General features: G+C 46.6%; 1 long non-coding RNA gene across 1 annotated transcript in view; it reads right to left on the minus strand.

Annotated features, from left to right (window-relative positions):
• Positions 1-2,016: 2,016 nt before the first annotated feature.
• The window catches only part of LOC144824462 (uncharacterized), a 57,414-nt gene continuing 34,563 nt past the window's right edge, over positions 2,017-24,867 (minus strand). The window contains exon 2 of the long non-coding RNA XR_013608961.1: positions 2,017-2,307. This is a non-coding gene — a long non-coding RNA (uncharacterized LOC144824462). The remainder of the gene's footprint in view (positions 2,308-24,867) is intronic.

A 24,867-nucleotide genomic window follows, 5' to 3' on the forward strand; every position in this document is an offset into this window, starting at 1 on the left:
GATTAATCCAGTTCAAGTATCTCCACAGGGCTTATTATACCCGAGAGCGGCTTTGGAAGGCTGGACTGATTGGTTCGCCGGAATGTCTGCGGTGTGGGGCTGCAGTGGGCACGCTGCTGCATACGGTGTGGTCGTGTCCTAGACTGATTGGCTTCTGGAGGGGTGTATGGAATTGCCTGTCTGAAGTTCTGGGATGGGACCTCCCACGCACTCATCGATTAGGGTTACTCCACATACTTGAGGGGGTTGGTGGGAACTTATACAAACGCCATTTATTGTTATTGGGGCTGGTAGTTGCCAAACGGGACCTGGCCCGAGTGTGGAAGGGAGACCGAGCCCCCCCCCTGTGTGCATGGAAGGCCGGACTGGACTACTATATGGGGCTGGAACAACCTGTGTTTGAGGCGAGAGGATGCCCCCGTAAACACTTCAAGATCTGGAAGAGGTGGGCAGATTATAGGGAGTTGCCATTGGATCCCCCTGTGGAACATGAGGAAGAAGTATAGGTGGTGGAGCCATACGGGCCTGTAAACTGTGCCATGCCTGTCACACTACGAACAAGTACTGCAGAGTTTCTATCTGCACGTGCATGGGGTTAGGGAGGGATAAGGGGCGGGTAGCGGGGCAGTTGGGCGTTGGGAGTTGGTGGGGGTAGGGGTGGGGGAGGGGGTTGATTTTCTTGGTTTACTCCTACTCTTGATTGGTCATAGCTATTAAAATGTAAACTGTACTATGATACTTGGTGGTGCTCTCCTGATTGTGGGGAACCACATCTCTCACTCTGCTCAGCTCAATCAATAACATTTTGTTGTGAAAAAAAATAAGAGATGAGATAATTAATTTAGATTATCTTATCTTCTTATATATCCTGATATTATTTCCCAGACTTTCGTTGGATATTCTCTGTAATTTCGCGTAAGTATTCTTCCGCTTGTATTTCGCTATTGAATGTTCTTGTGAAGCCCTTGTATATAATTTTCAGGCGTGACGGGTTTTGCAAAAATACTTTCGCTTCAAGTTTTTCAAATGGATTGAATAGTTGGCGCATTTTCCATCTGCGCTCTACGGTAGAGTGAGCGAAGTCTGGTCTCGCAAAGAACTTGAATCCCTTATGTTCTCTTTGTGTTGTTGGTCTTGCAAGATCATAGATTGCTTCGTGGAGAACAAAGTTTCCAAAGCAAACCAACATTGCTCTCGGATATTGATTTGGCTTTTTAGAATGTTTTGAAGGAGTCAAGGGGAAGCGATGGGCCCGTTGTATCTCCCTTGCCATATCCCAGGCTTCCAGTTCCGGGAATGATTCTTTCAAGATGTTGATCATTGCCCCTTGGATGGGGTTACTACTGCATAATTGCACACAGTCAATCCTGTTGTAGTAAATGCATGTAATCCTGCTTGATATCTTTTTGTAGATACTTAGTAAATTTAAATGGAGACATGTTTTATCTTCAACAAATATTTACGTAAGAAAATTGAGCAAATAGGCACAATAATATAATTGCATAATATGGTGTAATATTTGGTTCAGCAAATGACCTCCAGAGATTTGTTATGGGCATTTCAATGTGAGGAAGCCTGTCAATGTAGGTAAACACCCACATGCTAGAATATTTGTGGGTATTTACAAACTTTTAGCAAGCACACACCCACCCTGAGTAAATTTGAAGTTTTATTCCTGTCAAGGGTAGGAGTAAATTCCAAAGCAAGGTGGGAATGAATAGTAGGTATGTGGAAGGTGTTTCTGCCTAGGGGTTTTGTCCTGTTGGGAACAAAAATGTCAAGTGAAATAGCACCCGAACATCAAGGATATAAATATGGACCTGTACACTTGCTACATTTAAGCATGAAAAAATTTATCTTGATTAGAGTTATGTGGAATTCACATAGCGCAACGGGAGTGCTTCTGTGGAATGAGGGGCTGTCACAGCTTCCAGGCATACTCATCCTCTATGAATGGAAATTTGCCTAGCGTAGTAATGGTAAGTTTAAATTTTATGAAAGACACGGAGGCGAGGATTATGCTTTTCCTCCTCCGCTTTATTTTTTATACAACTCTCATAGTAGCCAGAAAAGCAACAAAAATCTTTTAATCCCAACAACATAGGGAAAAAAGCATTTTAAAACGAAAACTCAAACCAAGTCTGACAATAGACTACAAATCCCATGAGTCCAATGGTGACAGTCCCAACATGAGTCCTTCAATAGTGTCAGTGCAGGGTAGATAGCTCCTCCATCTTGTGTAATCCCCCTCTTTCTTTGCGCGAGTCACGCCATCCAGTTACTGGTCCTGTTTTGAACCGTCATTTCCTAAAAAAAAGAAACAACGTAAGAATTAACCAGGTCTGCTCTGAAAATTTCAGCATCACAATGCCAATGGAAATACGGAGTGAATTCATCAACGCTACACAAAAATAAAGGAACTCAACACTTGGTTACTTACTCACACCACACTAGGTTCGCACCAAAGTTCTCCAGGGGGCGTAATCCTCACCTCCGTGTCCTTAATAGAATTTAAACTTCCCGTTACTATGCTAGGCACATTTGGATTCTATGTCAGGACCGGAGGCTCTGATTATGCTAGTTCAAAGCTTAGTTAACACCAACTGAGCAAACATCCACCACGGATTTGAAGTAAAACCGTTTGAAGGTGGAATCTGAGATCCAATGTGCAGCGTGCATTAAGTCCCTCAAACAAGCTCCAAGAGAAAAAGCCTTGGAAGCCATTGCCCCTCTGGCGGAGTTAGCTCCGGACAATTTTGTGTCAATACCCGCCTCCTGCATGACCCACCGCACCCACCTTGCTAAAGTGGGGGGGAGACCGCTTTGTGCGATTTGTGCGCTTTGTGCGATTTTCACAAAGCAAGTTGTCATTCGCCAGGAGGGGGGAATTCTAGAGTCATGTCCTCGTATGCCTTGAGGCAATTTACAGCGCATAGTTTGGGGACCTCTGAAAAGGCTAGGTACGAAATCGTTCTGGATGAGGATTTAGTTCGGCGACCCACCGCAAACGTAACCCCATCCGGGGTAAAAAATCTCGCCGAGATGTCCATTGCCCGGACGTTGGAAACTCTGCGACAGGAAACCAGGCATAAAAGCATGGCCAACTTGGCCAAAAGTTCCTTTAAAGAAAGATATTTATTGGGCTGCTAAGAAAAGAAAAGATTCAAAACCAGATTGACATCCCACAGGACCGAATAACGCGGTTCCGGGGTTAACAACCGACGAATACCCCTTAAAAGTGTACAGACAAACGGGTATTCTCCAACTGGGGTTCTCTCAACCGGATAATGAGCCGCTGAAACTGCGGAACGCACTGTATTAATAGATCGGTACGCCAGGCCGTCTGTCGCCAATTCTGCCAAGAAGTTTAGAATGGTAATGACGCCTAAGACCATGGGATTCAAGTCTCGTCGAAGACACCAACGCATCCACTTAGCCCACGCAGAAAGATAACGCTTTGAGGTACTGTCTGCCCAGACCTTGGACAAGAGAGCTTCAGCCGGCCTCGAAAGGCCTGGGAGAGACCAATGTTGCCCGAAAGCCGCCATGCCATTAGGCGGAGAGAACCCTGGTTGATGAGGCGATGCTGCTCTCCGTCCGGATTGCGAAGAAGATGAGGAAATAGGGGGAGTAGGATTGGAGAATCCCAGGATAGTTCCAGAAGAACTGGAAACCAAACTTGGGACCTCCAGTATGGTGTCACCACCACCAGCTCTGCCTTCTGCAGACAGATTTGAGCCGCCATCTGCACCACCATCGAGAAAGGAGGAAAGGCATAATCTTTCTCCTGACTCCACTCCTGGAAAAACGCATCCGTGGCCTACGCGAGGGGATCCGGTCTCCAACTGAAAAAACAGGGGAGCTGATGATCCAGACGGGACACAATAAGATTCACCGAGAATGGCCCCCAAAGGTCGTGCCACCTCTTGAAGACTTGAACATCCAGGTTCCATAGGCTGGAGTCTCTCAGATGCCTGGAGTGCCAATCTGCCACCTGATTGTCTTGACCCGGGAGGTACTCCGCTGTCACGGATACGTGATGGGCCAGGCAATAGTCCTAGAACTCCTATGCCAGGTCCGCCAGTGCTCGGGAACGAGGGCCTCCCAGGTGATTGATGTAGCAGACTGGAGAGACGTTGTCCAACTTTAACAGGACACATGTACGCACCTTGTCTCTGGTCCAGCATTGGACTGAGAATGACCCCGCCAGGAGCTCTAAACAATTGATGTGCAACTGCTGCTCATCTAATGACCAGGAGCCGCCTGTGGAGAATTCTCCGCAATGGGCGCCCCATCCTGACCTGCTGGCGTCGGATTCTATACCCAGGTCCAGGACCAACCCGAAGATCGCCCGGCCATTCCAGGCTCACATGTGGGTAAGCCACCACAACATTTCTTCCTTCACTTCCGCCGAGAGGTGAACAGTCTGATCGTATGACAGACCCCTCCTGAGATGATGTGCCTTAAGGCGCTGTAGGGCACGATAGTGAAGGGGACCCGGGAAGATTGCTTGAATGGACGAGGAAAGCAGGCCCACCACTCGGGCAATCTGTCGGAGAGAGGTATGAGTTTTGGGCCGGCGATCGTCTGCCTCAACTCGTGCCGAATCTTGGCCATCTTTCTGGACGGCAGAGGGCTGGTCCGGCAGCTGCAAAAAAGCAGAGAGAGCAGAAATGTAAACCTTGAGAGTTCCCACGGCCGATCCCTGCTGGGAAAGGGTTAGAATAAATAAAAGGAGTGTAGAAAGAGAAGCAGAAAGAGGCTCAATAGACCTTTATGTACAGTATAACACACATTTCTGCTAATGGCAGGCATATACAGTCTTAGTGGAAGGCCGCAGGAATAACATCACAGACTTCGGGAGGAAGGTCAAAGGCTATCAACTATCGCAGCTCAATCTCCACGCATGGAGGCGCAGAGTTGACAGGTTCGGGTGGAGAACCCTCCTCTGCTGCTATGACAGAAGATCCTCCTGAAGGGGCAGCCTGATTGGAGGATCGACACTCAGTCCCAGAAGCTCTGGATACCAGACCATCCTTGCCAAGTCCGGAGCCACAGAATGACTTGGACCCGGTTGCTCCTGATTCTTCAGAACCCTGGGTAGGAGTGGTATGGGCAGAAAGGTGTACAACAGGCCTGAACAACACTTGTGACGAAAGGTGTCACTGAGCGATAGCCGCCTTGGAAACGCCAGCGCGCAGCACTGCTGACACTGCATGTTCTCTTCGGAGGCAAAAAGATCTAATCGAGGTACTCCTCACTGCTGAAAGAGACCTTGCGCCACCTCCAACTGGAGACGCCACTAATGATCCGCTAGGCATCGACAGCTGAGTTTGTCCGCCCTGGCGTTCAGAGAACCTGCCAGGTGTTGAACCACTAGGTTATGCCCTGCTGTTCTAGCCATGTCCAGAGATGCAGGCCCTCTTGACAAAGGGTCCACGACCCCACCCCGCCCTGCTTGTTGCAGTACCACATGGCAGTGGTGTTGTCCTTGAACAACTGCACTAGCTTCCCCTTGACAGAGAGAAGAAATGCTTTCAATGCTACCCGAATCGCTCGGAGCTCCAACAAACTTATGTGGAGCTCCGACTCTGCCGGAGACCAGTGTCCCCTGATCTCCACCTCTCCCTGACGGCCGCCCCATCTCAGAAGTGACACATCTGTCACGATGGTGAGATCTGGTTGGGGAAGGGAGAGGGGTCTGCAATTGACCCAATCACAGTTCGGCAACCCCCACTGCAGATCTCTCGCAGTTCCTTCTGAGATCTGAACCATGTTGGTGAGATTTCCCCGATGCTGTGCCCACTGGAACTTCAAGTCCCACTGCACAGCCCGCATACAACATCTTGCATGTCTTACCAACAGGATGCAAAAGGCAATCAAGCCCAACAACTTCAGAGTCAGTCTCACCAAAATCCAGAATAGAGGCTGAAATATCGGAATCATAGCATGAATAAATGACTCGCTGCTCAGGAGGATAAACCCAAAACTGCACTGTGTCCAGAACGAATATATGATGATATCCCGCATTCTTTCATCCCGCATACCATCACACCGCATTTTTTACTCTGAAAACACCATTACTCCGCAACCCATAATTCCTCAAACTTTTACAACGTATATGACTTTATTACGCATGCCATTACAACGCAAATGCATGTGTGGTGAAGTCATATACTTTGTAAAAGTACTTTATTAAAAAAATATATATATATATATTTTATATATATATATATATATATATATATATATATATATATATATATATATATATATATATATATATATGAACACCAAATCTTCAATCCTTTGCATAAAGAAGACACGGACCCCAGGCTGCAGTAAGGGAGATTTTATTCACCTCTCAGGCGACGCGTTTCGAGCAACTCGTGCTCTTGATCACACACCATGCACCTGGTCAGAATTCATTTAAATACGTTTTTTTACTTTGCAGTGCTCCAGCCCCTGAGTGAATCACATGGTGCATAGACATGGAAAAAACATTTCTCTATGCTATTAAATTCGGCACCCACCATCACTGCACTTAATTTATATATATATACTAGCAGCCCGTCCCGACCTTGTCCGGGAGCATTCAGGCTTCCCCTACCCCCTCCTGCCCCGACATTGCCCAGCAGCCCATGCCCCCGCCTGCCACGACCCCCGGCTGCCTCAGTGTAAGGTGCGTTCACCTGTCTTCGTGGTGGGGTCTACTACCAAGTAGATTCTGACAGTGAATGGGAAGACAGATGAGGTGGTGATTGTTATGCCCCCAAGACTCTGACTTTCGCCTCTGTGCTCCATAAAGACACACATGCATTTATTCATTATTAAAGCGTGTTGCAGTAACCCCAAATGGTAGCAGGAGTATCTGTGCATCCTAACATCTCGTCCCCCGCCTGGCCCGACATACTACAGCGTGTTGCAGTAACCCCAAATGGTAGCAGGAGTATCTGTGCTCAGCCGATCCCTGTCCCCCGCCTGGCCCGACACCCGCCTGCCCCGACATTGTCCCCGGAGGCTTACCTGATCCGCCGCTCCTCAGTTTACCGCTCCTCGCCTCTCTGCTCCTCACCGCGGCCCGACACCCGCCTGCCCGGACATTGTTCCCGGAGGCTTACCTGATCCGCCGCTCCTCAGTTTCCGCTCATCGCCTCTCTGCTCCTCACCGTCTGTCCGCCGCCGCTCCTCCCCCGCGCCATGTCCGCCTCTCCGCTGCTTGCACCGCCGCTGACCTGTCCGCTGCTCCTCAGGTCACCGCTCCTCCCCCGCGCCCTGTCTGCCGCTCCTCGGACGCCGCTCCTCCCAGTGCTCCTGACGTGAGCACGCACGTCGCGGCCGGCGCTACTTTGGAGGGACTACTTTTTTTTTTATATACATTTTCTAAATATCGTTTATTTTTTAAATTTGTATAGCCTATGTCCTTCTGCTTGCCCTGAGGTTTTCAAAGATGTCTTGGGTGTTTGGATTGGTGGTGTACTTTTCGAGTTTACCTGGCTCAAAGGACACAGTTCTCTCTTTATAATAGTAGTATATATATATATATATATATATATATATATATATATATATATATATTCTTTCACTCCTTCTCCACAGCATACAAAGTAGGCACCGACACCGTGAGGTAAGTATCAAGGATTATTTCTTTATTCCATACCGTAGAAGCGTTTCGACGGACCCAGCCGCCTTGGTCACTACATCTACTACTCTCCAAGTGCATACGTGTTTTATACAAGCCACAAATTACCATGTGATCAAATTAAAGTGAAAAAAGTGTTCCTAGTAGGTGAAAATAATAAGAAAACAGACCATTGATTGTCATGGTTACAGGCACTTTTACGATAGACATGGTGGAGTTAAAACGGCAGAAAACGCAAGTCATGGTAAAATAACATTCATATTGGAAACCAATTTACACAGTGTATTTTCCGTATTTCCATGTTGCATTGTATATTATATTCGGTAGCTAAGCATACTATTCCAATTGCCGTGTGTAAAGGTAAATTCAGGGAGTGATGGATAATGCGAGCATTTTGACAACTCATGGATAATAGCACTCGCTTGCGCGCGCAGTCTGTAACTTCAACCTCAGATTGCAGCGGCCCTCGTGTGAGCTGCTAGTGTTGCGGTGAACTCGCTTGGCGCTTGACACGGTTTGAGGCCGTGCTTGAGGTAAGGTGTTGGTTAGGTTATACGTGATGTGCGGGGGCACTGGTGTGCATGAATGAAGGCATAATGTTGTTTGGTCACCTCACATGGGAGCTCGCTCGGGCTTTACGCATGTCGCTTTCCTAGTGGATTTGTAGCGCTGGAAGACCAGGGTCCGCGTGAGTTCACCTATGTGGTTCGCGTTCTCATGTGTGCGTGTGGAATTTCTGCCTGTCATTGACTGCGCACGATGAGCGGCAACTGTGAGTTGTTGGCTCGGAATTCTGGTATATATTCGAGGTATAGCACTTAGTGAAAAGAGTGTCTATCTTGTTGGGTGCCTGTACATACGGTGTTTGTGGTTGTGTTTGCCATGTGCTCTGCGGGTATTTACAAGGTGGTGAGTTTCAGATGTTATGGCGGAGGGGGATTTGGCAGAATGCGGGATAATGAATGCTTAGTCAGACTGATGTGTTAATGACTAAAGGGGTGTTGTTAGAGATGTACATTAAGAGCTTCGTCTGCATTGAGCCCATGTGGGGCTCTGCTGTTTAGCAGAATTATGTACTTGGACTCCAGTCTCCTCAGTGTTAATAATCTGTTTCCCCCCCTCTGGGGTATATATATCCGACAACCACTCTCTACGTGATATATATCCACGCCGAAGAAGACGAGAGAGACGGACTCTTGAATTTAACAGCAGCCGCTGTAACTTTATTTATTTTTTCATTCTTTTAAGTGCATTGCTGTGCCCTCCACCAAACGCGTTTCAGCGATCTCAGTCGCCTTGCTCGCACATATATATATATTTTTTATTAAAATGAAACATAATTTTTTTAAGATAGTATTATATGTCTATCTATATTGATATTACATATATATATATATATATATATATATATATATATATATATATATATTACCTACTGGCGGTCGCCAGTAGGTATATATAGTTAGGATTTTTTCTCTATGGGTTTTTTGAAAATTCTATGTCTAATAACTTTGGCGTTTGTGGACGGAATCGGCTGAAATTTTCAGGAAAATGGCACATTTTGTTTCTGAGCAGCCCTTGAAAATTTGGGGGGGGTTCGTCCAGTGGGGGCCGAGAAAAAAGGGGGGTCCCAAAACGTGTTTTTAACATTGAGTTTTCCATAGGGCGGTTGGCCTCACTTTTAGCCCGAACGGCTGAATGGATTTGCACGAAACTTGGCAAAATTGTAGGGACTGGTAGCCCGATGTGCCTTTTGTAGGTCTCAATATATGTGCTCCAGTGGATTTTGAGAAATTAACGTTTAAAAAAAGATATATATCTGTAACAGCGGACCGGTTAGCGCTCTGGTTCGCGGACTTTTCGCGCAACGGAGCTTTGTGAAGCGAAGCTGATTGGTTCTCCGGCGTCTGTCAACATTCCAAACAGTCCGTAGCGGCCGCCATCTTGTCTCTCGGTAGGATCGAGAGACAAGAGGAGGTCAAAACAAAGGGGGAAATAACTATAAGGGGGCATAGTAGATCCTCGCTGACCCCCTAGGTTTGATGTGGAGGTTTTAAAAGGGCCCCGCGGGGCAAAAAAAAATAATAATAATAATAATCGAACGGCTGAATGGATTTGCACGAAACTTGGCAAAATTGTAGGGACTGGTAGCCCGATGTGCCTTTGCTAGGTCTCAATATATGTGCTTCAGTGGATTTTGAGAAATTAACGTTCAAAAAAAGATATATATCTGTAACAGCGCACCGCTTCGCGTACTTTTCGCGTTACGGAGCTTTGCGAAGCGAAGCTGATTGGCTCTCCGGTGTCTGTAAACATTCCAAACAGTACGTAGCGGCCGCCATCTTGTCTCTCGGTAGGATCGAGAGACAAGAGGAGGCCAAAGCGAAGGGGCAAATGACCATAAGGGGGCATAGTAGATCCTCGCTGACCCCCTAGGTTTGATGTGGAGGTTTTAAAAGGGCCCCGCGGGGCAAAAAAAAAAATAATAATAATAATCGAACGGCTGATGACCATAAGGGGGCATAGTAGATCCTCGCTGACCCCCTAGGTTTGATGTGGAGGTTTTAAAAGGGCCCCGCGGGGCAAAAAAAAATAATAATAATAATAATCGAACGGCTGAATGGATTTGCACGAAACTTGGTAAAATATTAGGGACTGGTAGCCCGATGTGCCTTTGCTATGTCTCAATATATGTGCTTCAGTGCATTTTGAGAAATTAACGTTCAAAAACAAGATATATATCTGTAACAGCGCTCCGCTTCGCGGAGATAAAATTATATGTGTATTACCTAGCTGTTGCTAACACCAGTTAGCGACGGCTAGTAGGAGATAGCGACCATCTTGGGTCCCACTTTGCATGTGAGTGATATTTATCACTAATGACATGCAAAGTGGGCATGCCAAGATGTTAGCGACTGGAAACAGTCGCTAACATCGCTATCTCCTATTATCAACTTTTGGAAATATTCGAGATAAGCGCGAATATCTCCAAAAAGTAACAGCTGCCCTGAGCAGTTCTTAGCCATGTTATCCAATGGGAGGTGGATAACATGGCTAAGAGCATTAGCTCGGTAATGCATGAATATAGCGGAGTTTTCAGCGACATTAATGCATTGCGCTCGTTTTTTATCGTATTTGCGATAAACCTTGATAATAGCAAGGTTTATCTGCGATAATTTCTGACGGTAAAAATATCTTTGCAATGCATCGTTAGGGATAAATATCGCTTAACTTTGGTAATATGCCCCAACGTCTGTTAACGTTCGATTCGAAGGAAATCAGGAATTGTTGAAAAACATTGTGTGCGCCATCTTGTCTTTTTTCAAATGCCACACTTTTGTCGTGCACGGCAGCCATTTTAGATGCCTTGACCAGATCCACTCTGTGAACGCTGTCGATCCTTAGCATGGCTCCCCACCCTCGCAAGCATCTCCCCCAGGCAGTGGTCACCCCCGCTCTCTGTTTTATGCATGGGTAATAAACCTCCCCCCATCTGCGCTGTTCTTCCCTGAGAATCACACCCTGTGCCCGCCCGACACCTCCCTTTCGCCCTATTCACTACCGCACCCTCTGACACTCCTTTTCCTCTGTGTCCGATTGTCCAGGCCGGTCCTAGGCTATCAGCTAGCCCTGCAGATGTAGTTTATGGCCACAGCTGTAAAGAATCACCCGTCTTCAAAGGAGTTATAGTAGATCAAGGCCCACACTCGATGAGATCCGTCACAGCAGAAGCGTTGCTATTATCTGAAAACCATTCTGTATTGTGATTGGGGAGGGGACCGAGCGTGAAGCGGAAGATTCCAGGGATGACTCTTTGTACATCAAAGTTTTTACAATTATGTGTCACATTAAAAATATATAGCACTCCGACAAAGTAGTAAGATTATAAAACTTTAATAATTTATAAATATATACAAGAAAACAAAAATAGTAATAACATATAAACATTTTTAGAGAAAAACAACGAAGTAGCGGTCGGCTGTGCGAATAGTCCCAACGCAGCACAACGTCCAGATTTCCGGCGTGGGGCGTCGCGGGGGGTGGGTGATCAGTAGCAAACTGTTGTGCGAATAGTTCCAAGGCAGCAGAACGCGCCGAAATCTAGATGACACAAAAGTGATGTCTAGTAAGTTGCCACCCAGCAAATAACGGCGTGGGGCGTCGCGGGGGGTGGGTCATCAGTAGCAAACTGTTGTGCGAATAGTTCCAAGGCAGCAGAACGATGGCACCAAGGTGATGTCCAGTAAGTTGCCGCACTGGTTTTGGTATCCTACAATGCTGCTCCGAATAACGGCGTGGAGCGCCCCGGGGGAGGCGGCGTGAACGGGCCTCTCCAGGTGGAGTCTCGTCTGTTGTAGTGGGGCGCCCCTTTACCGTTTCAGTTGCCATTCCGTCCGCTTTTGGTCCACTGTGTCAAAATCCGCCATTCAGCTGAGTTGCGCCCACTCTTGCGGTGCAGCGATAGGCGGCTGTCACAGGACTCTCAAAATGGCGGCAGGCTGTTTCCTTTTTGGGCCTGGTCCACTGAAATGGCCCTGGGACACCTTGGAAATCGGACGCTTGTCTGCTAGGTCTTGGACCCCATTCTCGAAAGCGTCCCCTCCGCCTTGAGAATTCATCAAAAGTTTTGGGGGCCCCGACTCCTGCAGGCTTCTGGTGGGGAGCGGCTGCCATGATTGCTCGCGGAATGACCACGACGGAGCTACGAGATGGTGGTGCTCTCATGGTGACGCCAGCTTCAGTCTGAAACATCCAGAAACAAGGTGGGGCTTTCATCGTTTGGGGGGAAAAAAAAGTTTTCATCCAATGAAAAGTGTTGTTTTTAGGTCATATGATCAAGCCTTCCATCATTAGGAAACCAAAAGTAAAATGAACCAATGAAAAGTTTTATAAACAAGTCACATGACCTGTTATGCGGCATAGGGTATAAAATGCGGAGAAAATACGTTGGCACGTGAGGCGGCGTCAGTAGCGGACCGATGTGCGAATAGGCCGAAGGCAATACAACGCGCCAAGATCCGGATGGCATCGAGGTGGTGTCATAGTTGAGAGTTCTGAGCAGCGGTTGTAACACTGTCTGAAGCTTATTTGCAGCTGCTGCAGCTTCACTACGCGCCAAGATCCGGATGGCACCGAGGTGGTGTGTAGGAAGTTGCCGCACTGGTGTGGCCATCCTACAATGCTGAAAGTCGGCGTGGGGCGCCCCGTTGGCCTGTGAGTTTGCGTCAGTAGCGGACCGATGTGCGAATAGGCCGAAGGCAGCACAACGCGCCAAGATCCGGATGGCACCGAGGTGGTGTCTAGTAAGTTGTCGCACTTCTGTGGCCATCCTACAATGTTGAAAGTCGGCGTGGGGCGCCCCGTTGGCCTGTGAGATGGTGTCAGTAGCGGACTGATGTGTGAATGGGGCCAAAGGCAGCGCAACAATATTTTCTACTATATTTCCGGTGTAGAAGAGACCACAAGGCGCTGAGATGCCAAGATCCGGATGGCACCGAGGTGGTGTCTTGCAAGTTGTGGTACTGGTGTGGCCATCCTACAATGCTGAAAGTCGGCGTGGGGCGCCCCGTTGGCCTGTGAGATGGCGTCAGTAGCGGACCGATGTGCGAATAGGCCGAAGGCAGCACAACAATATTTTCTGACTGACACCACAAGGCGCTGAGATGCCAAGATCCGGATGGCACCGAGGTGATGTCTAAGTTGCGGACTGATGTGCGAATGGGGCCAAAGGCAGCGTAACAATATTTTTTGTATGGAAGATACCACTAGGCGTTGAGATGCCAAGATTCGGATGGCACTGAGGTGATGTCTAGCAAGTTGGTGTGGTCATCCTACAATGCTGAAACTCGGCGTGGGTCACCCCATTAGCCTGTGAGATGGCGTCAGTAGCGGACCGATGTGCGAATAGGCCGAAGGCAGCACAACGCGCCAAGATCCGGATGTCACCGTGGTGGTTTCATAGTTGAGAGGCACTTCATCTGCAGTGGGGCGCCGAGATCCGGATGGCACCGAGGTGATGTCTAGCAAGTTGCTGTACTGGTGTGGTCATCCTACAATGCTGAAACTCGGCGTGGGTCGCCCCATTAGCCTGTGAGATGGCGTCAGTAGCGGACCGATGTGCGAATAGGCCGAAGGCAGCACAACGCGCCAAGATCCGGATGTCACCGTGGTGGTTTCATAGTTGAGAGGCACTTCATCTGCAGTGGGGCGCCGAGATCCGGATGGCACCGAGGTGATGTCTAGCAAGTTGCTGTACTGGTGTGGTCATCCTACAATGCTGAAACTCGGCGTGGGTCGCCCCATTAGCCTGTGAGATGGCGTCAGTAGCGGACCGATGTGCGAATAGGCCGAAGGCAGCACAACGCGCCAAGATCCGGATGTCACCGTGGTGGTTTCATAGTTGAGAGGCACTTCATCTGCAGTGGGCGCGACGGATGGCCCGATGGATGTCGGGCTGTTAGCAAGTTGCCGACTTGTGTGGGTCATCCTAAAGTGCTGAAACTCGGCGTGGGTCGCCCCATTAGTCTTGTGATAGCAGTTCTTTGGTTTGGCCTGTGCTGCCTCTGGCCTTTAGGCTGCTCTTGATGCTACAGCGGGACTGGCGCTGCGCTTCTTTGGATTTGGGCTGTCACTAAATGGCCTCGATTTTTTTTTCCTTTCCTGTACATGCAAAAAAAGGTAAATGCCCGGTACGTTACACGCTTCATCTGCCACGATGAACTCTCTAGAGGAACCGAAAAAAAATATAGTTGTGGTAACTATACCATGCATCGTCATATGGAGAGGTGGCACCAATTAATTATAGTGCTGCATAAAAGAGAGATTTGGAGGAGAACCCCTGACCTGGTAGTACATTCATCAAAGAAGTGGCACTGAGAGCTTCAGAGGCAAGGGAAACGGTCCCAAATATTTAGAAGAACTTTGGAAAGATTAAAATGACATGTTTAGATTGTGGCAAATGTATTTCATGTGGACATCTGAGTGTTACTCTAATAAATACAGCATATGAACATCATCATAGTCGATGGTTGGTAGAGACATTTTGACTATATCCTGGACCTGCCCGTCCTCGCCCAAAATGGCGCCGGAATAAATGGGACTCGTAACTCCTTGTTGTGTACTGGTTGCAGAACCTTGAAATCACGAGATACGTATGCAGTTTTGAAGCACATGGCGGGCGGGGACGAGAATTGATTGAATATTTCGACATCCCTATTGATATTAAGTTCTGATGTGTTATTGATTACTGTACTGTTGAAAGTTCGAATTAACGTCACCCATGGTACTTGCCCGCAAATGTATATCTAGATAATTTTATTGTAACTGGCCCTGTCGTATTTTAATTATAAAATGTACGTCCACCGATTCCGTAACTGTTAGACACCTTAGTTCTTGCAACCTAATGGCCCGCCCGTTACGTTCCTCTACAGTGTAAATGTCTATTTATCATATACGATTACAGTTTGCTCCGTGGCCGGCCCACGTGGTTATAGGCTCGTATTTGTATAATGAAATTTTCACAATAAAGGTTTTTAAAAGAAAACATGGTAGTAGTATATACATTGGTAAAGTTTTTAATAATAGTCACTGTTTTAGAATCATTAAAAGGCAAGTGAAATAAAGCAGACCAATTACATGAAGGGTAAAAGGTATAATACGAAGGAACGCAGTAAAGATAAATGGTCAAGGGCTGTTGTGTTTTCTATTCCTGCAACATAAAGTGATCGATAAGAATCTCATATTCAGGCGTATCGGCGACTAAGACAGCAGGTCGACCCTCTTTTGCTCAACGGCTCCGTCATGGGACGAAGAAACGCTCTTTTTCTCGAAAAAAGAATATATTTTACTTGCAGGACAGTTGTAAAATTTCCGGGAAAGTACATTAGCCTGGAACATTATAACATATATTTAAGAAAAAATAATGTTCGGAAGTAATGAAAAGCGTAATTTTTAGGTCATATGACCAAGCCTTTCATCATTACAATAAGAAAAGTAAAATGAACCAATGAAAAGTTTTATTAACAAGTCACATGACTTGTTATGCTTACGTTACGCGCTGCGCGCCCCGGATGACTTCCGGATGCGCTAACGCGGCGCGTCATATGACGCATTACGCGACAACGCAGGTACAGAATATAGTCAAAATGTCTCCACCAACCAGCGGTCGGAACACAACCCCTTTCAGCAGGCTAAATAGTTCTGTTAAATGACAACAGAAGGGACAGGCAACAAGAACCATCAGTCAAAGAGGGGAGGGCTAGTTCTTCTCTACCGGGTTACATTGGGGCGCTACCGGAACTGATCGAATTGGTAGTCTACAGTGTTTCTGGATGTTTCAGAGTGAAGCTGGGGTTAGCATGAGAGCAGCACCATTTCGTAGCTCCGTCGTGGTCATTCCGCAACCAATCATGGCAGCCGTTCTTTATCGTTATTTTGGGCGGGGTGGGTGGCGGAGCAGAGCTGTTTTGCAGCCATCATTGTGTGGAGTTCAGTTCATCTCACTAGTTTTGTATTTGTCATGAGGGGTTGTTCCTAATGTTTCTATTTTAGCGAGGTCAAAAAGAGATCCCATTAGTGGCCTACTGATTTTGCTCGATTCCTTTTCTTTTTTTTTACACGATTTTTCGTTATCTGCAAAGACTAAACAGAGTATTGCGACTCTGTGTTTGTTTGTAAATAGAGAATGAACCAAAGAGAACTAATTCTAAAACAGTAAATACTTGGATAACAATGAATCAAATGGAGAGAGAAGCAGGCACGACGGATTACAATGGGGGCAAAGACCTGCGTTAACTACCTTTCACTATCTGCAAAGAGAGAGTACTCCTAATAGAAATGAGGGGGGGGGCACCATTCAAAGCAGATCAGTGTGCATAAACACGAAAATGTTTTCACTTACCACGTACTTGACATTCGACAGCTTATGATATTTGCTATTAAAAAACCATTGAAATTCACTGAAAAAACCATAGGTTATAGACCATATATAGTTAGGAATTAGCATTTACAAAACCTTGAAAATTCACTGAAAAAACCATAGGTTATAGACCATATATAGTTAGGAATTAGCATTTAAAAAACCTTATTTTACTCACACAAAACCATTGAAATTCCATATATAGTTAGTTGCACTAACTATATATCGCGCACCTGCAATCCACTGCTGATGATGTCACATATTACATCATTCATGACATGGTCAGTGACATCACTGATGACATCACTGATGACATCTCAAATGACATCACTGATGACATCACTGATGACAACATCCAGTGACTGTATGTTTCTGTAAAGTTAAAATGTGTCTTACATATTGAAGAATGAGTGGAAGTATAAGTGTCTGGACAAAGGATTTAGTAGGTGCATGACTGAATGCATGAGTGAGTGATTAAATGTGTCTCACTGAGTGCATGGGTTAGTGACTAAAGTGTCTTAATTTGTGCATCATTATGTCTGTTGTTCTGTAAACTGCTGCATGTTTTGATCAGTAGCTATATGATTAACTATATGGGTTACTGATTGATTGTCCAAGTATTTGTATGTGAGACTGAGTGTGTGTGTGGCTGGCTGGGAGGTGTGTGACTCTGTGCAGATCAATGTGTACTTGTATCAATGATTGTATAACAAGGTAAGTATGTGTTAGTATATGTTTGAAAATGTAAGGTGCTCTATGTTTAACTGTATAGACAAGAAAATGGAAGTGTCATTGATTCTTTACAGGACTGACTAGGTGTGTGAGTAACTCCATGGATGAGTGGCAGACTGTGAGTGTCTGTAGTATAGACAAGAAAATGGAAGTGTCATTGATTCTTTACAGGACTGACTAGGTGTGTGAGTAACTCCATGGATGAGTGGCAGACTGTGAGTGTCTGTATAGGTGTATGAGTGCATATGATAGTGTTGTAAAGATGAGTGATTGTATGTATGAATGATAGTATGGGTGAATGAGTGAAGGTGTGTGTAGACGTAGGAATCAGTGAGTGCGTATGTAGTAACTAGTATTGGTGTGTCAATGGTTTCAAAAATTATATTCTGTATTTAACACTGGGTGAAACAGAGGTTATATTAAAATGTGAGGAGATGCATTGTATTGTCACATGAATGATATCATCAGTGATGTGGTCATTGATGTCAAATGAGATGTCATCAGTGATGTCATCAGTGATGTCATTTGAGATGTCATCAGTGATGTCATCAGTAATGTCACTGACCATGTCATGAATGATGTAATATGTGACATCATCAGCAGTGGATTGCAGGTGCGCGATATATAGTTAGTGCAACTAACTATATATGGAATTTCAATGGTTTTGTGTGAGTAAAATAAGGTTTTTTAAATGCTAATTCCTAACTATATATGGTCTATAACCTATGGTTTTTTCAGTGAATTTTCAAGGTTTTGTAAATGCTAATTCCTAACTATATATGGTCTATAACCTATGGTTTTTTCAGTGAATATATATATATATATATATATGTATATATATTGTTCCACAAGTTGCCCTGTTTGCAGAAGGAGCACTTTTACAGTCGGTGCCGTCACCGGGACCAAGGCAATGTCCCGTTAAAATTTTTCCACAAATACAAAGTGAAGGCACTTCAGTCAGCAGACCATTATAAAGTAGTTTATTCAACTGTGTTCGCCTACACGTTTCGAACTATAAGTTCTTGATCACGGCAGTTTTTCTACAGTTTGTCCCTTGTCTCTTTCTGTATTTATGCCTTTTCTACATACAGTGCATTCTGGGATACGTAGTTTATCATGTTTCAATCACATTTTACAATTTTACAAAAAAAAAAAATATATATATATATATATTCATATATATTACATTTTTTTAATTAATAATTACCCTTTACACCCTAAAAACGAATCCCACCCTAGTCCCTTTTAATACCCCAGCACCCTTAAACACTAACCCATCCTGACCCTAAAAATACCCCTATACCCCAAAACCCAAACCTAGCCCTGTTCCCTACTAATACCCCTGTACCCAAATACCCAAAACTAGCCCTGTTCCCTAAAAATACCCCTGTACCCCAAAACCCAAACCTAGCGTTGAACCCTAAAACCCTAAAAATACCCCACTACCCCAAAACCCAAACCTATCCCTGAACCCTAAAAATACCCCTGTACCCCAAAACCCAAACCTAGCCCTGAACCCTAAAAATACCCCTGTACCCCAAAACCCAAACCTACCCCTGAACCCTAAATTACCCATGTACCCCAAACCCCAAACCTAACCCTGAACCCTTAAAATACCCCAGTACCCCAAACCCCAAACCTAGCCCTGAACCCTAAAGATACCCCTGTACCCCAAAACCCAAACCTAGCCCTGAACCCTAAAAATACCCCTGTACCTCAAAACCCAAACCTACCCATAAACCATAAATTACCCATGTACCCCCAAAACCCAAACCTATCCCTGAACCCTAAAAATACCCCTGTACCCCAAAACCCAAACCTAGCCCTGTTCCCTATTAATACCCCTGTACCCCAATACCCAAAACTAGCCCTGTTTCCTAAAAATACCCCTGTACCCCAAAACCCAAACCTAGCGTTGACCCCTAAAACCCTTAAAATACCCCACTACCCCAAAACCCAAACCTATCCCTGAACCCTAAAAATACCCCTGTACCCCAAAACCCAAACCTAGCCCTGAACCCTAAAAATACCCCTGTACCCCAAAACCCAAACCTACCCCTGAACCCTAAATTACCCCTGTACCCCAAACCTAACCCTGCACCCTTAAAATACCCCAGTACCCCAAAACCCAAACCTAGCCCTGAACCCTAAAGATACCCCTGTACCCCAAAACCCAAACCTAGCCCTGAACCCTAAAAATACCCCTGTACCTCAAAACCCAAACCTACCCATAAACCATAAATTACCCCTGTACCCCAAAACCCAAACCTATCCCTGAACCCTAAAAATACCCCTGTACCCCAAAACCCAAACCTAGCCCTGAACCCTAAAAATACCCCTGTACCCCAAAACCCAAACCTACCCATAAACCCTAAATTATCCCTGTACCCCAAAACCCAAACCTACCCTGAAACCCTAAATTACCCCTGTACCCCAAAACCCAAACCTAGCCCTGAACCCTTAAAATACCCCTGTACCCCAAAACCCAAACCTACCCCTGAACCCTAAAAATACCCCTGTACCCCAAAATCCAAACCTATCCCTAAACCCTAAAAATACCCATGTACCCCAAAACCCAAACCTACCCATAAACCCTAAATTATCCCTGTACCCCAAAACCCAAACCTATCCCTGAACCCTAAAAATACCCCTGTACCCCAAAACCCAAACCTAGCCCTGAACCCTAAAAATACCCCTGTACCCCAAAACCCAAACCTAGCCCTAAACCATAAATTATCCCTGTACTCCAAAAGCCAAACCTAGCACTGAACCCTTAAAATACCCCTGCACCCCAAAACCCAAACCTAGCGTTGACCCCCTAAAACCCTTAAAATACCCCACTACCCCAAAACCCAAACCTATCCCTGAACCCTAAAAATACCCCTGTACCCAAAACCCAAACCTAGCCCTGAACCCTAAAAATACCCCTGTACCCCAAAACCCAAACCTACCCCTGAACCCTAAATTACCCCTGTACCCCAAACCTAACCCTGAACCCTTAAAATACCCCAGTACCCCAAAACCCAAACCTAGCCCTGAACCCTAAAGATACCCCTGTACCCCAAAACCCAAACCTAGCCCTGAACCCTAAAAATACCCCTGTACCTCAAAACCCAAACCTACCCATAAACCATAAATTACCCCTGTACCCCAAAACCCAAACCTATCCCTGAACCCTAAAAATACCCCTGTACCCCAAAACCCAAACCTAGCCATGAACCCTAAAAATACCCCTGTACCCCAAAACCCAAACCTACCCATAAACCCTAAATTACCCCTGTACCCCAAAACCCAAACCTACCCAGAAACCCTAAATTACCCCTGTACCCCAAAACCCAAACCTAGCCCTGAACCCTTAAAATACCCCTGTACCCCAAAACCCAAACCTACCCCTGAACCCTAAAAATACCCCTGTACCCCAAAATCCAAACCTATCCCTAAACCCTAAAAATACCCATGTACCCCAAAACCCAAACCTACCCATAAACCCTAAATTATCCCTGTACCCCAAAACCCAAACCTATCCCTGAACCCTAAAAATACCCCTGTACCCCAAAACCCAAACCTAGCCCTGAACCCTAAAAATACCCCTGTACCCCAAAACCCAAACCTAGCCCTAAACCTAAATTATCCCTGTACTCCAAAAGCCAAACCTAGCACTGAACCCTTAAAATACCCCTGTACCTCAAAACCCAAACCTAGCCCTGAACCCTAAAATACCCTTGTACCCCAAAACCCAAACCTAGCCCTTGACCCTTAAAATACCCCTGTATCCCAAAACCTATCCCTGAACCCTAAAAATACCCCTGTACCCCAAAGCCCAAACCTAGCCCTGAACACTAAAAATACCCCTGTACCCCAAAACCCAAACCTAGCCCTGAACCCTAAAATTACTCCTGTACCCCAAAACCCAAACCTACCCCTGAACCCTAAAAATACCCCTATACCCCAATACCCAAACCTATCCCTTAACCCTTAAATACCCCTGTTCCCCATAACCCAAACCCACCCTTAAAATACCCAGGAACCCCTAAAACATATACCCCAACACCCCCAAACTAAAACCATATACTTACCTTACACTTAATAATACAAACATATGCTTTTACCATTCATGCTTTTACAACAAATTTCGTTGTAAAAGCATGTAATGGCATGCGTTGTAATCTTTTGCGGAGTAAAGGTACTTGCGTTATAAATGTATGAGGAGTGAAGGTATGCGGAGTGAAATTTGCGGAATGAAGGTGTTTTACCGTCCAGAACAGCTTCGACGAAAGGGAGCGTCTGGGAACGAGTAAGGTGTGACTTTAGCATGTTTATGGAGAACCCCAGCAAATGCAGGCGGTTCGCCGTAGTATGAATGTGGGAGACGACTGCCTGGGACGAGGACGCCTTCAACAGCCAGTCGTCGAGGTAGGGGAAGATCTACACCCCTAACCTGCGCAGATGAGCTGCAACCACTGCCATCACCTTGGTGAACACCTGAGGGGCACTGGTAAGGCCGAAAGGGAGCACAGTAAACTAAAAGTGCTTGCGGCCTACCTTGAACCTCAGGTAACACCTGTGTCCCAGCAGGAGGGGAATGTGAAAATTGGCATCCTGCAGGTCCAAGGCTACCATCCAGTCTTCCTGGGCTAGAGCAGACAAGACCTGAGCCAGAGTGAGCATTTAGAATTTCTCCTTTTTCAAGAAGACATTGATGGACGAAGATCTCAAATGGCCGTAGCCCATTGTTCTTCTTTGGAATCAGAAAGTAGCGTGAATAACAGACACTGCCTACTTCTGAAACTGGGACCCTTTCTATAGCTCCCTTGGCCAAAAGAGCCATGAATGTCTCTTGGAGCAACTTTAAATGATCCTCCGTGACTTGGCAGAATAGTACGAGGAAAAGAAAGGAAAGGTAGAGAATAGCCCTCCTGAACCATCTGCAAGACCCACTTGTCCTATGTTATAGATCTCCAGTGGGGGTGATGATTAAGAATTCTCCCACCAACTGGAGTAGTGTGGTCCCACAGAATCAGCTTAGCAGTGCTTAGAGGCTGCAGCTGCTGGGGGCAGTGTGGTAGACGACTTCTGGCCTCCATTCCGAGATCGAATGCACCGCGTCCATGTTCAGGCACGGGTTGGGAAGCCTGTGCTGGACGGTGGCTGGGGTAGGGCTGACGCGGCTGGAAACCCCTTCCATTGCCACGAAAGGGGGGGAAAGGAAGACTGGCCACAAAGAGTGGAGGAAAGGCCCAAGGATCTGGCCGTAGCCCGAGAGTCCATGAACGTGACCAGGGCCGAGTCTGCCTTTTCCCTAAAAAGGCGGGTTTCATTGAAGGGCATGTCCATCAAATTAGCTTGGATATTTCCCGAGAAGCCAGTGGTACAAAGCCAGGTCTTAGGGCCACCGTCATTGAAATCGATCTGCCCAGTGAATTGGTCATATCCAACTAACACCGTATGGTGAATTTTGATGCATCCCTACTGTCTTTGACAGCTTGGGAGAGCATTGCCCGGCCCTCCTCCGGGACTTGTGGCAGCAATTGCGCAATCGTCTCCCAAGGGAATCGGAGAAACGGCCCAATAAGCATGGGGTATTCACCGACTGCAACGCAAGGCTAGAGGAAGAAAACATCTTCTTCCAAAGTGAATCAAACCTCTTGGATTCCCTATCCGGAGGGGCAGAAGGAAATGCACCATGGGACTTTGAGGCCTGCACCACCAAACTCTCTGGGGTGGGGTGTTGACTGAGGAGAGTCGCCCGGAGCTTGGGGATGAGGTTGTGCAATCGTCCTATTCACAGGAGCCCCTGTGGTAGGTTTGGACCAAGTTCCTAGAAGGACGTCCGTAAGTGCCTCATTAAAGGGCAACAGGGGTTCAAAAGTGGAAGCCCCAGGTGGAAGCCCCAGGTTGAAGCACTTCAGTCAGGACATCAGTCCTGACTTGCACGGAGGGCAGCTCCAGTCTGAGGGCCTCAGCTGCCCTCATTACCACCATGGCATAAGACGCTCACTCCTCTGTAGCCACTGTAGGAGGTGAGAGTATGCCAGAATCTGCAGAGTTATCCAAACAACTGGCCGCCCCAAGTTCCCCATACCAGTCCAAATTCTCCTCAGAGACATTCTGGTTCTCAAGAGGGTTCTCGGACCCCTCCCATTCCTCTCCTGAGCCTAGCACATCTTCAATGCGCTCAAGCGACTACACAGAACCTTTGGGTACTGTCGACATCGGAATCTGCGTCGATCGATGCCGTTCTGGCTCCGTGTCATCAGGGAAGAGGATGGGGCTTGCGCCACTGATGGACTTCGGCGGTGTCGCAGGCCCAGACTTCGGGTTCGACACCAGGGAAGATCATGTTGGCATGACCAGCGTTGAACCGGACCCGGGTTCAGATCTCTGAGGCCTCACCGGTGTCGTGGCTGGAGCCGGCGGCGTCAAACCCAATGGGACCCCTTCAGACCCAACGGGGCCCAACGGCTCTCCAGTGGAGTCATTCCGCTCAAATACGTGTCGCATGGTCTCGTAAAATTATTTTATTTGAGCGGGAGTCACTCTGGTTCCCGGAAAGTGGGGGAGGCGCAAAGTTGACTCTAGCTCTGCTCCACGGTACCGTGACTAGACCGTTGGTGCTCCTTACCTCTCTCGAAGACGGATGCCAGTTGAGGTGAAGACGAAGTCAGCTTGGACTTCTTCTTCTTGTGCCTCTTCCTCGAGTGTCCCGAGGACCTCGAATAGGAGGAAAAGGACTTAGGGTTCCGTGAGCAGTAACGCGACCTCCTCTTTTTTGCACGGGACGGCAACCTCCTCAGAGTCTCGATTGACGGTGTCGACTGCCGGGCCACGATATTGCTCGCTCCCTTAAGCTCTTCAGACCCATCGCCCTACTGTCCGAACACAACTTCATATTGTGGTCGCACTCGAGACACCAGTGACACACACGTTGGGGATCAGTAACCGGCATCATGCTCGAACAAGTCCCGCATGGTTTGAAACCTGTCTTCCTCGAAGACATCCCTCGCACACAGTCAATTCCGAAAATTTCAACAAAAGTCGAGAAAAAGTCTTCCAAAAAGCATCAGAGGGGTAGCGCTTCCCAGCTCGGCGCTTAACTGGCACATAAAGAAAAGAACTGATATCCGAGCGCCTGTGTGGTGCCTATGTAGCCACTGCAAAAAGAACAATTGATTGACAGAATACAGAACAATGTCATACATTATTTTTCTTCTTGACTAAAATTTAGATAAATGTTTTTAATAAGAATTATATTAGTTAGATGTTTGTTTAAATAAAAGTCATGGTAGAATAGTAAATAAAGATAAATGGGAAATTGTAATTATGCTGGTCTTGATTTCCATCAACTAACTTCTACCAGCTGGTCCATCGACCGAAACAGTGGGGTGCTTTGATGTTATTTCCTATGAATCTAGAGCAAGAGAAATCGTTCATATATCCATATGTACATAATGTATAACATTTTAGAGTTAGATTAATAGGGTGCTCCGCTGTCCAGCAGCTCGCCTTCTAATCTCAGTGATCTTGGGAGTGGTGTGATTGTGTGAATGAGTGACTCGCGGTGCTGGGCCGTACCGAC

The sequence above is a fragment of the Lissotriton helveticus genome, chromosome 3_1 (genome assembly GCF_964261635.1).
Source record: "Lissotriton helveticus chromosome 3_1, aLisHel1.1, whole genome shotgun sequence".
NCBI lineage: Eukaryota > Metazoa > Chordata > Amphibia > Caudata > Salamandridae > Lissotriton > Lissotriton helveticus.